The sequence below is a fragment of the Eublepharis macularius genome, chromosome 3 (genome assembly GCF_028583425.1).
Source record: "Eublepharis macularius isolate TG4126 chromosome 3, MPM_Emac_v1.0, whole genome shotgun sequence".
NCBI classification, from domain to species: Eukaryota; Metazoa; Chordata; class Lepidosauria; order Squamata; family Eublepharidae; genus Eublepharis; species Eublepharis macularius.
Genome location: NC_072792.1, coordinates 35075970 through 35090795, shown reverse-complemented (window position 1 = coordinate 35090795; position 14826 = coordinate 35075970).

The window sequence follows — 14826 nt, the reverse complement described above, 5'->3', positions numbered from 1 at the left end:
ACTACATACTAAATGCAGGAATCATGCCACCTTTGTGGGCCCAGGCAGCAGTAATAGTACAGCCAAAATCAAGTAAGGATACTACAGAAGCAGCATCACATAGATCAATCTCACTCCTCAATACGGATTTTAAAATTTTCACATCCATTCAAGCTAAGAGATTAGCTTCATTTATTACACAATACAGAGATCAAGATCAAGCCGGTTTTATGCCTGGACGGGATATTACAGACAATACATATAAGGTTCTCAACATACTAATTCACTGTATTCAGACTAGAGATGGGCACAAACAGCAATACGTACAAAAAAAGCCACAAACAGCCCCATTTGCTGTTCGCAAACAAGCTGTTCATTCTAAATGAACAGGTGGTCGTTGCAAGCCTCATTCGTTACTGTTTGTTGTTCATCAAGCCAGACAGTCTGGCACCTGCAATCAATTCCCTTGGCAACTTAAGCAGGGATTGTCTGAACTCTGTCTGAACTCCTGCTGTTGCCCTGGAAACCCCAATCGAAGCCCAATTTAGCTTGATAGGCAGGTCTTCCTTTCAAGTGTGGAGCTCCAAATTTGTTACAAGGAAGTAAAGAGCAGGGGGGATAGGGGCTCCCAGCTCTGGCTTATTTGCAGACAGTGGACAGGGAGAGAGTTGCTGTTGGCATTTTGATAGAGAGAGTGCATCGGAGCTTGAATTTTCTTTGTGTATGGTGGGATAAGGATCTACCCTTTCAAGTTCCAGGGCTGCTGCCAGGCTCTGGGCCAAGCTATCATTTATTATTGATATCTTTCCTGCTGCCTGCTCAGGTAAAGTTTCTGGGAGTGGTGTGGTAGGGATCTACCCCTTCAAGTTCCAGGGCTGCTGCTGGGCTCTGGAGCCAAGCTATTATTTATTATTGGTACCTTCCCTGGGGCCTGCTCAGGTCAGGTTTCTGGGAATGGTGCAGTAGGGATCTTGACTTAGATGATGGCTGGAGGAGAGCCTGCTGTTCCTCACAAACAGCCAACCACGAACATGTTCGTGAACAGGGCCATGTTCGTGGTTGTTCGTGAGTCCTTGCACATGGATGGCAATGAAGAATGAACATCACATTCATTTTTTTTTGTTCATGCCCATCTCTAACTCAGACTAAACAGAAGGAATCTCTTCTGCTCCTAGATATCCAGAAAGCCTTTGATTCAGTTGAAATTTCATATCTGACAGATGTGCTTAAGAAAATGCAATTCGGGGGGGAAATTTTAGGGGCAATTAATACCATGTATGCCACTCCAACAGCGAATTTGAGAATAAGCAATACAACATCGGAAAAGTTCAAGATTAAGAGGGGGACAAGACAGGGGTGTCTATTGTCCCCCTTTCTATTTGAAATAGCAATGAAACCCCTTGCTGACAGAATAAAGGCAACTAAGGAGATTAGAAGAATACAAATCTGAGAGAAAGAGTATAAACTCTGTGTTTGCAGATTACATGTTATTGTTTGTATCTTACCCATCTTCTACAATTAGACACACACAACAGGCCCTGAAGTAACTAGGAGAAATATCAGGCCTACAAGTGAACCTAGAAAAATTGTCACTGATGCCGATTAATTTAGAGGGATACCAGATTTCAGAAATAAAGAGTACTACAGTCTATAGATGGGCCACGACTTCTATCCCCTATCTGGACATAGAAATACCAAAAAAATTAGTGATATTCAAAAGCTTAATCATGATAAATTTATGAAAGACATACAACACCTATTAAACAAATGACATAAGACAAATTCAACATGGTTAGATAGGTTGCACATTATTAAAATGTGCGTGCTTCCAAAAATTATTTTCCTATTTCGAGCTATACCCATAAAGATACCTCTGAAAACATTGAAGAATTGGCAAAAACTCTTTTTAGATTTCTTATGGTCCTACAAGAAACACAGGGTGTCAGGATTGTTGCCCACTGTCTCTCCATATTATTACCCAGCTTAAGATATGTTGCAATAGCCTTGTGCACCTGTTCCCTTGTTGCTTTCCAAATTCCAGGACGGTCGAGCCCTTATCTTGGATGGCTCGCTGCAGCGGCCTTGGGATGACTCCTTCCTGTTCCACTACTGATTGTGTTCAGCTGGGAGAACTGGAGGGGTGGGACACATGGAGAAGTGTTGATATAATGTATCATGTACTCAATGCGTCATTCTTAACAAGAGACCTGTGTACAGCCAGATGCCTTTAATTGCTTCTGTGTAACCTATGGACATATGTATGGCGAAGCCTGTGATCTCTCAATAAAAACCCATTGACTCAAAGAGAGCTTGGATTTCTTGCTGCAAGAGTGGGGAGTCACATTCAACGTATCCTGTCTTCCATAGACTGACACAGGGTTAATGCTGACACACACAGTGGAGCTCAAATGGGGAGGGCTAGGATTTACTGATGTGTTTAAATATTATAAAGCCATTCACCTTTCAAATGTAGTTAAATTGCTAGAACTAAACCATCAGCCAGAATGGGTTGCACTACAACTTGAATATACTGCACCATGTTAAGTACATGAAGCTGTATGGCAAAGAACAGCTGAGAGACCCAATAAAATACAATCTAATCCATTTCTAACCCCAATATTGGAGGTCTGGGATGAACTTTGAACAAAATGACTACCAAACAAATCCAGATTACAGATTTTTATAAATCAGCATAGGTTTTCATCAGGGTTGGGTAATAACTCCTTCTGAGAATGGAAAAGGGCCAAGATCCTGCTACTTCGGGATCTTGCAGTCAATCATAAATTAATGAATAAGACACTATTAGAGGACAAATTAGGTACATCAGTTCCACGGTTTCAGTATCTTCAGGTAACACATATGTGCTCTCAAATAGATTTGCAAAACATTCTTAGGCAATATCTGACAGACTTTGAGGTAGTAATTTAAAAATCACAGGAGTCAAATAAACACCTTATTTCAGCCATTTATAATGTATTATCTGACTTGAATAAGGCACGTACGTTCATATAGCAAGCACGCTGGTAAAAAAAATATATGACACACAACTGACAGAAGCTGACTGGATATCTATTTGGAAACTACCCCCATTTAAATCTCCTATTGTAACTGAACATTTACAAGCATTCCAAATCATCTCACACTGGTATGTGACACCTTAAAAATTAACCCATATCATATCAGCCACCAGCCCAGCTTGATGGAAACAATGTGGTAAGAGAGGAGATTACCTTCACTGCTGGCTATACTGTCCCAAGGTAGCAACATTCGGGGAAAGAATTCTAAATGAAATTAGAACACTCACAGGCATGCATATTCCCTTTTTGCCAGAGACCTTGCTCCTAAACAAATGGGCATTAACAGGAGGTACAGAGATAAAGACACAAACTACGTCAACCCTGTTAACAGCTGTCAAAGGAGCCATTGCCACCTGCTGGAAAAATGTAAATGCTCCAGATCTCTCTCTCTGGCATAAAAAATTACGGGACATTTATACTATGGCTGCCATTACAGACAGTCTCTCACGTATAGACCCCCAGGTGCCATCAAGAGATTATATACCTAGCTGCAGGGCTTTTTTTCTGGGAAAAGAGGTGGTGGAACTCAGTGGGTTGCCTTGGAGAAAACGGTCACATGGCTGGTGACCCTGCCCCCTGATCTCCAGACAGAGGGGAGTTTAGATTGCCCCATGTACCACTTGGTGGTGCAGAGGGCAATCTAAACTCCCCTCTGTCTGGAGATCAGGAGGCGGGGCCACCAGTGATGTGACCATTTTCAAGAGGTTCCGGAAATTTGTTCCCCCACGTTCCCCCTGAAAAAAAGCCCTGCCTAGCTGGTACCCAATCTTAGAATACCTAGTGAAAGAACAAGAAATCCTCAAAAGACTCAAATATCTAGATCTGTGGTAAATTGGAAGTATATAATTCCTCTATATCACCTCAAAACATGACTGTTATCAATATCTCTCCACTACTAGTTATATGCATCCACTTCCACATGCTCATATACAACAATACAACAATAGGCTGGATATTCAATTCAGTGAGATATAATAATTGCTATATGATCAAATGTGAATTGTAAATATATGCTATTTATGAATGTATGAATGTATAATAATTTAGAAAATGTAAACTGAATGTAACAATTGTTTATAGATACATATCGCTGTAAAAGTTATTGGTATCATTGAGATTTTGAAAACAATAAACAGATTTTGAAAAAAAGAAAGAAAGAATACAACATATAAAACAGGACAAACCTAAGAAGATGAATTCTGTCCCATCAAGCAGAAGGCCTGCCATTATAATTTTACAATGCTTGAAGCTTTCCACTTCAACAGGGAATTCAGGCACTGTCTTCAAAAGTTATGTTTACTATTTATTTTTTATTGTGTGTGCAAGCATTTATGACTTTTTTTAAAAAAAAGTTTTCTACCATGTTGTCTTCCAAATGATATTCTTAATGTTTTTTAAAAAAATCTCAGAACAACCAAGGTGAGATATGGAGGTGGAGGCTGTTTCTTTGTTGAGAAAGTTCCTACATCACTGTCAAATTTGCCATGCCAAATCATCAATCATTTCAGTGTTATGGCAGAATGAACCTTTTTCCCCCGGTGTACTACAGGATATATTTGTTACACTTCTCAGAAGACCAATTTGACTGATACTCACTGGGTTTACAGTGAAACTGTAAGAGCTAACATGAAGTTCAATCATCTTCCACACAATATAGTGATATAGGAAGAATATTTTTCAATTGACTCAGAATTTAAGATATTGACCACTTTCAAGTTATACTTTGGATAATTATTTCCATGACTATATATAACTTCACGGGAAAAAAAGTCTTTCAAGAATAGTTAAAGGAACAAGAAAATAAATGAGATGTCTAGAGTTGCCAGGCAGTGCCTGTAACCAGCAGGAACTTTCAGGGCTGGGACATGGAGGCGCTGTGTTGTGTGTGCCATGAAAAGTGATGTGAAATGTTGGGAAGCTCTAAGAATTGCTAGAATTCTATGTTAAAACAATAGTTTCCAGAAATTCCTAGAACTACTCATTGTTACTTTCAGGTTTCCTGGAAATGATGTCATGGAGCATATAGAACTCATTTTTTTTAAAAAAAAATCTCCTGTCACCACTTGGGTCCCAGTGGGAGGCCTCCTGCCATAGTTGGAGGCCTGGCAGTCCTAAGTGCCTTGATGGAGCATACAGAAAAAACAGTGAAATCCTAAAGAGAATTACAGCATCGTAGCCCTAATCTGGATCCAATCAACTTTTTTTACTCAGCCTCACTCTGCTCCCCCTCTTAATATAGCCCTTATCCTATACAGCTTTTGTACATGGAGGTCCCATGATACCCAGCACAGCCTTTTTGGTGGACAAAGAGGAACCCTTCCTTTCTTTTTCACAAGCAGAATAGCTGGTTGGATCCAGCCCATTGCCTTCAATGGATTTACATTGCAATCCTAAAGAATTTCTCCTGTCTAAGCCCATTGAAATCAACGGGCTTAGACTGCAATTAATGGGCTTAAAATGGAGTAATTCTTCTTAGGATTGCAGTGTTAGAAGTGTATAATTCTGCATGTTGCATCCTAAGATCCACCCCCCACCCCCGGCCTTTTCACCAACTTTGGGAAACTCCCTCTGTATTTTATGTTCTTGGCACCAAGCATGCTAGCTTCCCTAACATTCATTTGGAGGCTTCTAGAATTTGCAATACAATGCTCTACACCTTATTTCCTTAAGCAACCTAGACATGCATTTTTGTTCTCCATATAATACCTTGGCTTCCTTAAAGCCCTGTAATTTCCTGTTGTACATTCACTGTCAAGTTCTTCCCCACTTCGGTGACCTGGAATATTTACCTTGACATCCCTTAGAGAGGTATCATCCTAAACTGTGTGCTGCCCAGTTCTTGTCAACTTCCCCCAAAGACTTAGTTCTGTGACCTTTTCAATATTCAGAGCTGGCAGGTGGTTCCACTTCAGTTCCAGTGGAGGCTCTCTCTTTTGTACAGGGTCAGTTTGTCCCAGAGAAATGGAGAGTGAGAGAATTGGTTAGCTGGATCATCCTGAAAAACGGCAAGGTGGATTTTTTATAATGCCTTGTGTACAAATATGTGGTAAAGTTGCCTGGTGTTTACAATGATCAGAGGTGGAAGAGGACTTGCCCTCTAGTGTCCCCATTGTTGAATAGGATAGCCAGATGAAAAGGAAGACAGCCTTCTTGATCTTTTCACAGTTCTGGAAAAACAGCAGATTTTTTTTCACTTCTGCAAACCATCTGATCCTTTAAGGGTTTTAATGCAGGTGAATCATCTGTGTGCTGGAAAAATCTGTGGTAGAACATCATCTGGAGTTATGCTAAGATGACTGTTTCTATTGTTGTATTGTCAAAGGCTTTCACGGCCGGAGAACGATGGTTGTTGTGGGTTTTCTGGGCTGTATGCCAAGACCACGGCAATACAGCCCGGAAAACCCACAACAACCATGTTTATATTGTTGTGACCAGTAATCTCTGGGTCTACCCGTGTATCAAAAATGAACACTGTTCCAGTTCTAGAGCATCTCAGGTAAAGACAACCTTCCTAGGAGCACGTGACAAGTGACATTAGTTGAACTTTCCTTTTTAACTCAACTGCTAAAGCTACAAGACCTCCTTTGGGATGCCATCTTTTCAGCTGCCAAACTTTAACTACCACTTGATTAAAATAAAATAAAAGAAGATAAATTATTTTTCTGGAAGCAACTTATCTGTGAAATCTATACAGAATCCAGACAGAAAAGCCCTTAAAATCATGGCCTGAAACATCGTCTCTCCCCTCACCCCTTATAAGGTTGAACATGATTAAGATTTCTGGTGAAGTCAAAAAGCTTTAATGTTGTGCTCGTTTGGTTGGTCCTACTAAAAGTCCTTGTCCTGACCTGGTTAACCCAGGCATGCCCGATCTTATCAGATCTCAGAAGCTAACAGGATCAGCCTTGGTTAGTAATTGAATGGGAGACCTTCAAGGAAGTCCAGGGTCACTATCTAGAGGCAGTCAATGGCAAACAACCTCTTGTAATCTCTTGCCTTGAAAACCACAGTAGGCTCTAACTTAATGGCATTCTCCAACACCAATAAAAGATATTACATAAGGTTGGGTCCAATCAGCTTTTCCAGAGGTGGAAAAAGGAGGAGAGGATCTTTGACAATCCAAAAGGTCTTGGGATCATGGGACTTGCATGGGTGAAATGCATATGCAATGGAGACTGGAGTAAAGAGGGGAACTGGGCAAGATTGGGTGAAAAAGCTGTCTGGGCCCAACCCACAGATTTTATTGTGTCATTGATTTCTGTATATCAACATGCAGTTAAAGGTACATGAGTGGGCCTACTGTTTTTCTGTGTAGTTGACCAACTGGTAACCTTATCCAATCATTTCCCAAGAATTATATCTTATTAAAGGGAGGAAAGGTCAGTGTTGCTAAATGCAGCACTGCATAAGGGTATGTTAATACAAGTTACCCCTATATGACAAGGATCTGGAGGTCTTCGGTAGGTAAAGATGTGATTGAATTTAAAGTTATTGAAATGTGGCTTCATACATATGAAACAACCAGGTATGTTGGAGTGTATGTATTAACTAATTCATTCTGGAACTAGGCTGCCTGGTAGACAGTCTTCCATATTTTATGAAGTGCACATGCCAAGAACTTGGAATAAATCATAGCTATATTGAAATTGGATTGTAAAATACAAGTTGCAGATCAGGCCTGGAGCTGTTTAAATTAGTCCCTGGACTGCAGGTAAGCATTCAGCTCCTTATTACAAATCATTGGCAATTCTGTCTGCATTACCACCCACACAATTTAAGCTGCCTTACTGGGTGGACCGATCTGTAGCGTCTATCATCCTTATGCATATATAATAATAATAATAATAAAGCATCTTTCTCTTTGTCCTTTGACTAATCTGAGTTCATGCAGTGTGAATAAAAGGGGTATATTTTAGAACAGGAGCAGCAGGTCACAGTCTTTGAAGATTCTCTCTTTCAAAAGGCAAGACCATCTTTCTTAGTTTTCCGCAAGATATGCTAGTTCTCAAGTGTCCTCTTTCTTCAGCAAAGGTTAACAATTTTAATGCAAACAGAAGCTAATTTAATTCTGTTAAAGTTAAGCCCCCAAGAGCATTCTTGAGTGGAACTATGTTTCTGGAGCATGCCAATTTGGGAATGACTTACACACTAGAAGTGCTGTTGTCCTCCTTTCTGGGGAATAAATACTACTGAAATCAGCAGGACTCGCATCTGGGTAAACAATAATTAAAATCAATGTTACTAGATGTTGATAGAAGTAGTCCACGGAATGGACCTCTCTTCCCTTCTTCTTGTTTTTACAGATGCCTGTGCCCCTAAGAGCTGTCCTCGAGGTTTGGGGGGCCCTTGGAAACAGAATAAAAGTGCAGGGTTCAACCTGGCAGGCTGCAGCTGGAAAGGAAAATCTGAAGAAATCCCTCTGTTTGGGAACTGTACGCCAACCATTTTTTTTTCTTTGCAAAAGAGAAGCAAGAGATTCCTAAAGATCTTCGTTTCCTTAACACAGTCCACAAGGCCACATCTTATATACTAATAGCTAAGTGGCCTTGATCTGAGGATACTAAAATCTGGAGACTGGAGCCATTCAAGGACAAGACACATCTTCCTACAGACCTGAAAAATGCCCCAGGTTTGCAGGGAAAAAAGGGGGAGAGGAGTTTTTAAAAAAGTGATAAAAGGAGTGCCTTCACCAAATGCCTTCACTGGCTCTTGCTACGCAACCATAACAGTTCAGTCAACATTCCAGGCTTGGTTTCCATCAGTAAAAGGCAAGAAGGGGGCAAGGCCCTTTGCAGGGCTGTTTCGGCCTTTGAGGGAGGACTCACTGGGGCAAGGCCCAGAAGCAACCACTAGATGACTTAATGCCACATGACTTGAATAACTCATGTAGGCCTGGCTGCTTGCTACTGTTCAACAGTAGCCCCCCCCCCCCTCCAAGCCAGTTTAGTGTCGTGGTTAGAGTTTCAGAGTAGGATTGGGGAGACCCAGTTTTGAATCACTACTCTGCTGTGGAAGCTCACTGGATAACTTTGATCCAGTTACACACTCTCAGCCTAACCTACCTCTCATGGTTGTTGTGAGGATAAAATAGAGGCAAGGAGAATGATGTAACCTGCTTTGTATCCTCATTGTGAAGAAAGGCAGTATATAAATAATTACTTTAATGATACTGCTTATACAGCCTATTCGGCTCTGAGCAGTGCCACACTAGAATTAGAGTTAAAATAGGAAAAAGTCTTTTAATATATAATCTGTATAGTATTAAACATTTATTAAGTTTTTTTCTTAACTGATTGGAAGAGGAACTTGGCTACTGCTAAAGTGGTATTAAAATCCACCCCTGCTAAAAGGAGCCTCAAATTGTCCTCTATACTTCCTGGGTCCTGGATATAGGGCTTAATTCATCTGTCTCTTGCCACGTTTTAGAATATTACATTCAAATAGACAGTGTTGAAGAGTGTCTATTTGGCCAGAGCCACATTGGCAGAGTCTATCAGAATAGGGAACCCTATTTAAGCATCCCAGCAACTCTCCTGATGGAACGGAATTAAATAAAATAACTTAAGAAATACTGGTGAAGATGAAGAGCAGATAAAAGGTAAGTTTTTTATTGGGGTTTGAAGGAGAGAAGGATGTAGGGAACGGCGAGCATATGGAGGCTCCCAGGAGGAGGGAAAGAGGGAATAGTCTGGGGAAGGGGATGCAGGGAAAAGGGAAGGGAAAGGAAAGAGGACATGGAGGGGAGGGGAAATAAAATGCCCCCTACAAGTCCTTGTGGGTCCCCACTTGTTCCTCTCTATTCCCAAGAATCTCCTGACATTCTGGAACAGTTTTTTTGGGGGGGGGGGGTTGCAAGAGGCTGCAATGAGGAAGGAGGGAAGTTCTATTCCATGAACTTCTGTTTGCTCCAACCCATTGTGCCATAAGACCATGTTGCTTTTTACAGTAGAAAAGAGCAAGAGTCGAGCTGAGCTGAGCTGTGGCTCATGAAAGCTCATACCCTACCACAAATTTTGTTAGTCTTATAGGTGCTACTGGCCTCTTGCTCTTTTCTGTTGCTACAGACAGACTAACACAGCTATCCATCTTGCTTTTTACAGTTAGCCTGTTTGACTCTCATAACAGAACTGAAAAATTCTAACCAAGCAAGAGGATTGTAGCCTACTTGCAAGCAGCTAAAATGTTTACAGATTCTTTCTTGGTGGATTTCTAGCGCTCCAGCTTCAGGGACCACAGATTTTTATTTTCCATGCGTTACTGAGGATTATGATGATTCATATTCTAAGATGAACTCTCCAGTTGCCCTGCCTGAACTAACAGTGCAATCCTAAGGAGAGTTATCCCCATTTAAGCCCATTGAAGTCAATGGGCTTCGACTGGAGTAACTGCTTAGGTGTACACTGAAAGTGTGTGTTCTATTTATTTATCTATTCCTTCAAAATATGTATAGCCTCTCTTCCCTCCAAAAGGGCTCAAGGCAGCTTACAATGAGATTCCCCCATAGGATATATAAAATAACTACAGAGATTTAAAAAAATGTTAAAGGAATGAAACCTTAGAGGAGAAACTGAAAAGAAAATATTATATTCAACTCAGAAAGACTCAAAACACTAATAAAGGCCCTAGGATGCTAGTACAGCCTTAACCTCTTCTAAACGTTTCACTTCCACCAATGGCTGATTCCATTTGTTGGGTGCAAGAATAACAAAGCCCTAATTCTGGTCTCTTCTCACTGAGGGAATACTCTAGGCCCTAAGTATGAGGGTAGTTGTTTGAACTCAGTGGTAGAGCATTCATTTTTCATGCAGAAAGTCACAGGTTAAATGAATCAGTCGGTGACGTGAAAGATGTCACCAAGACCCTAGAGAGTTGCTACCAGTCAGAGTAGACAGTACTGACCTTGATAGACCAATGGTCTAACTCAGCAATAAGCAGCATTCATCTGGTCATAGGTCAAGAAAAGGTTACAACCAGGGTGGAGAAATGACAAGAAATGACGGATACGAACAATGCACTGTCACACAGGCTCATACAATGTACTCCTATGACTGTATATATGTTGGGGAACAGTCTGCCTTTCAGAGGAACTTGGCTATCAGCTCCTGGAAGAAAGCTTGATCACTTTCCAAGGAGATCCTGAATTACTAGCAATTATAGTAGTGTAGTGGCATTTTTAACACAGGAACCTGAAAAGCGTGATCTGCGAAAGACCTTTTATTTTGCTGAACAGGAACAAGCTCAGAATTCACAAAGAGACAGAGATACACAGAATGCTACAAAGAGAGACACAACAAAGTTTCACAGCTGTGGAACCACAACTCTAACAGCCTAGGAAACTGACAAATTGTAAGTGGTGTACACATTTTCATCACATATAAAAAACCTTTACAGACAAAAGGACTCTGATTGTAAGGGTAGTTATAAAACACATGGCTTTTCTTTATCTCTTGAGCTCAGGTCAGAACTGTGAGTTCACTTGTTTATCTAACCACACATCTCTTGTTTAGGACGAACATGAAATTTGCAATCTCAGATGTCCTAGGTGACATGCATTTTACAGGACAAAGAACATGTTACAAAGAAAAAGAAATGCATTATAATAAACTGGACAAATAGATAGCTACTCTCTAGAGTGATGTGCCATGGTGACTAAGAAAATAGACAATGATTTGAGAGGTTCCCTGTTCATATTGTGTGACCTTTGCCACAAACTCACTTTACAAAGTCATTGTCTCTGAGCCAATGAACAACGACAATAAAACTGGCCTATCTGGCAGGGAAGAACTATGATGAAAAAATGACCGGGAAACTTTATGAACAGTATTCATCTAATAGGAAAAAAATCCTGGCTTCTTTAAAAACAACACAATCTCAAGATAGTGCAGTGAATCCAACCACTCAGTTCAGCAAAATGTGAAGCCTTTCTCCAGCTTAAGGAGGCTTTCTCTGCCTTAGGTGGCTCTTCCTCCAATGGCACAACCACTTCCAGAGCATTTTGAAACAGAATTATACCCTTCTAAACCCATTGACTTCAGTGGGCTTAGATGGGTGAAACTCTGCTTAGGGTTGCATGTTAAGCAGGAGAAATGCTTACTGGTTTTGCTTACTGGTGGACAGATACATCTTATTAGTTAATGATGTTTTGCATGGCATATGGGTGGAATGGCTGTTAAAGGTACAAGAGCAAGAGCAGGTAAAAAAAATGGCAATCTTATCTGAAAAGTAGTTGGAAACCACTGTTTTCAGTGAAAGAGCACTAGGGAAATAAGAAAATTCTCTAAGAATTTCTTCTTTTAAACTTTGTTTTATGCAGTGTTTCCTAATGTACCTTCCTGATTAATCCTTACACAAAAGATTTGATGCCTTTGTAATAATCTAGCATATTACAAATAAAGAGAATGCAAAGAGAGCTTTATCTGCTACATTGGCCTGTACCCTATCACTCAGATCAGCAATATTTGAAGTCTTCCTCCAGAAGAGCCACTTAAATTGGACAAAGTCTTCTTAAGTTGGAGGAGAGCTTCCAGCTTTCTTGAGTGGAGGATAAAACAGTGTTCAGTTGAGGACATTTTTAAAATTTTCATTTATATTCCGTCTTTCTCCCCAGTGGGGACCAGAGTAGCTTACATCATTCTCCTCTCCACCATTTTGTCTTCACAGCAACCCTGTGAGGTAGGTTAGGCTGAGAGAGTGTGGCTGACCCAAAGTCACCTAGCAAGGTTCCAAGGCAGAGTGAGGAATCAAACCTGGGTCTCCATCTCCCAGATCCTAGTCCGTCATTCTAACCACTATTCCACACTGGCTTCATTCATTTATTCGTTTGTTCGGTCATTCATTTGTTCGTTTGTTCATTCGTTCAGTTTTGGCAAGTGAGGAAATAAATCAAATTGGTCTGCAGAAATAAGATCTGCAGGCTGTTCTTTGCAAGCGTGCTATTATAATGTTGGGCATCTGTGGCAATATATTAAGTGAAGTAAGCAAAAAACAAAAATAAAACTCTAATGTGTTGATCAGAGATGAGGACTTTGTGATCCAGTTTATCATGCTTCAATCACTTGAATATTACCAGCATCAAGAAGCAAGCCATCCAAATCGGCAAGACCAGAATATTATGGAGGGAAGTCTGCAACATCATTCCCTCCTTCACCACTACCCCAGCAAACTCAGGGCAACCAGGGGATGCACCGCTTTGGTTAAAAAAAAATTGTATCAGGTTTGGGCAAACTGGGGAAGGGGACAGTGATAGCCATGGGAAAGCAATGGATTGGATCCAGCCAACTTTCCCCTTGGTGAAAAAAGAAGGTGAGGTTCCATTTGACGACCCAAAAAGGCCATGCTCAGGATCATGGGAGCTGTGTGGACAAAAGTTGCATGAGACAGGGGCTGTAGTAAGAAGGATAATTGAGTGAGATCAAACCTCAAAAGCTGGCTGGTTCAAACCTAATGTAAGTGTTCATGAAATGCACTACACTATTATTTAGAACACTCAGAGCTTTTAGCATACAACAGGCTTTTTCACATGCTTGAAGGTATTGCTGATAACTCGGAATCCAATTGGTATTTGAACAGAGGTGTGATAGCAAACCGCTGTCTAAGATGAGAGGGGAATTGCTGTGTGGGCTGCTGATGACTGTAAAATGAGGGAAGCAAAATTGTGGAGGTCTCCATAGCAAATGCAAAATGTTAGATTTCCCCAAATATTGGCTATTGACTCCTTTCTCTCTGCTTTTCACTCCTGCTGGTGAAAGAAATAGAGATGTAATTTAAACATGACACTGGCCAGATGACAAAGGTGGGATTTCGCACTTAACTAGTGTCATACTTACACTGGGCTTCTATCTAGGCTAAACTTATGTTTCATTATCAGGCCAGAGGACCACAGAATCACAGGATCGTAGAATCATAGAGTTGGAAGGGACCGCCCATGTGCAGGGTGTCACCTGCAGGACACCCTGTTCAGATGAGCGAAGTTGCCATGGAGGAACATAAGGAGGGAGGCGGTCCTGTAGGTATGCTGGACCAAGGCCATGAAGGGCTTTGTTTGTGATATCCAATACCTTGAACACAGCACGGTAGCTGATAGGTGAGTGCGATAGAGTGCAATGGAGTGATTGCAGAATGGGGGTGATGTTCATGCTCCTGCTCACTCCTGCAGAGTTTTGCACCAATTGGAGTCTTCTAGTTAGCTTAGATGGAAGAACTATTTATAGTGCATTACAGTAGCCAAGTCTTGATGTTACCATAGCATGGATCCAGGTAGCCAGGTTGGCCACATCGAGGTAAAAAGTCATCTTCCAGGCTAGCGTGAGTTTGTAGAAAGCATTTTTGGCAGCTGCCTTGTTTTTCTAGTAGTAGCATTGGATCCAGTATAACTCCTAGGTTCTTAACTGAGTCTGCAAGAGTCAAATGAACTCCAACCAAACTGAGGAGTACAATGTCCTTTAAAATCTCTGTCTTCCCAACAAGTATCACTTCTGTCTTGTCTGGATTCAATTTCAATTTGTTGGTTTTCAGCCATTTCATCACAGCTGTCAGGCAATGATCCAAGATTTCTACTGCATCCTGTGGAGATCTCGATAGTGAGATATAGAGTTCGGTGTCATCTGCATATTGGTGACATTCAACTCCATAGCTGGGAATAAGTTCTCTTAAAGGCTTTATGTAGAAGTTGAATGACATGGGAGATAAGATTGCACCCCAAGGAAGCCTGCAAAAATGCTCCCATTCTGGAGATAGCTGATCACTGATGGCAACCCTTTGACTCTGTTCC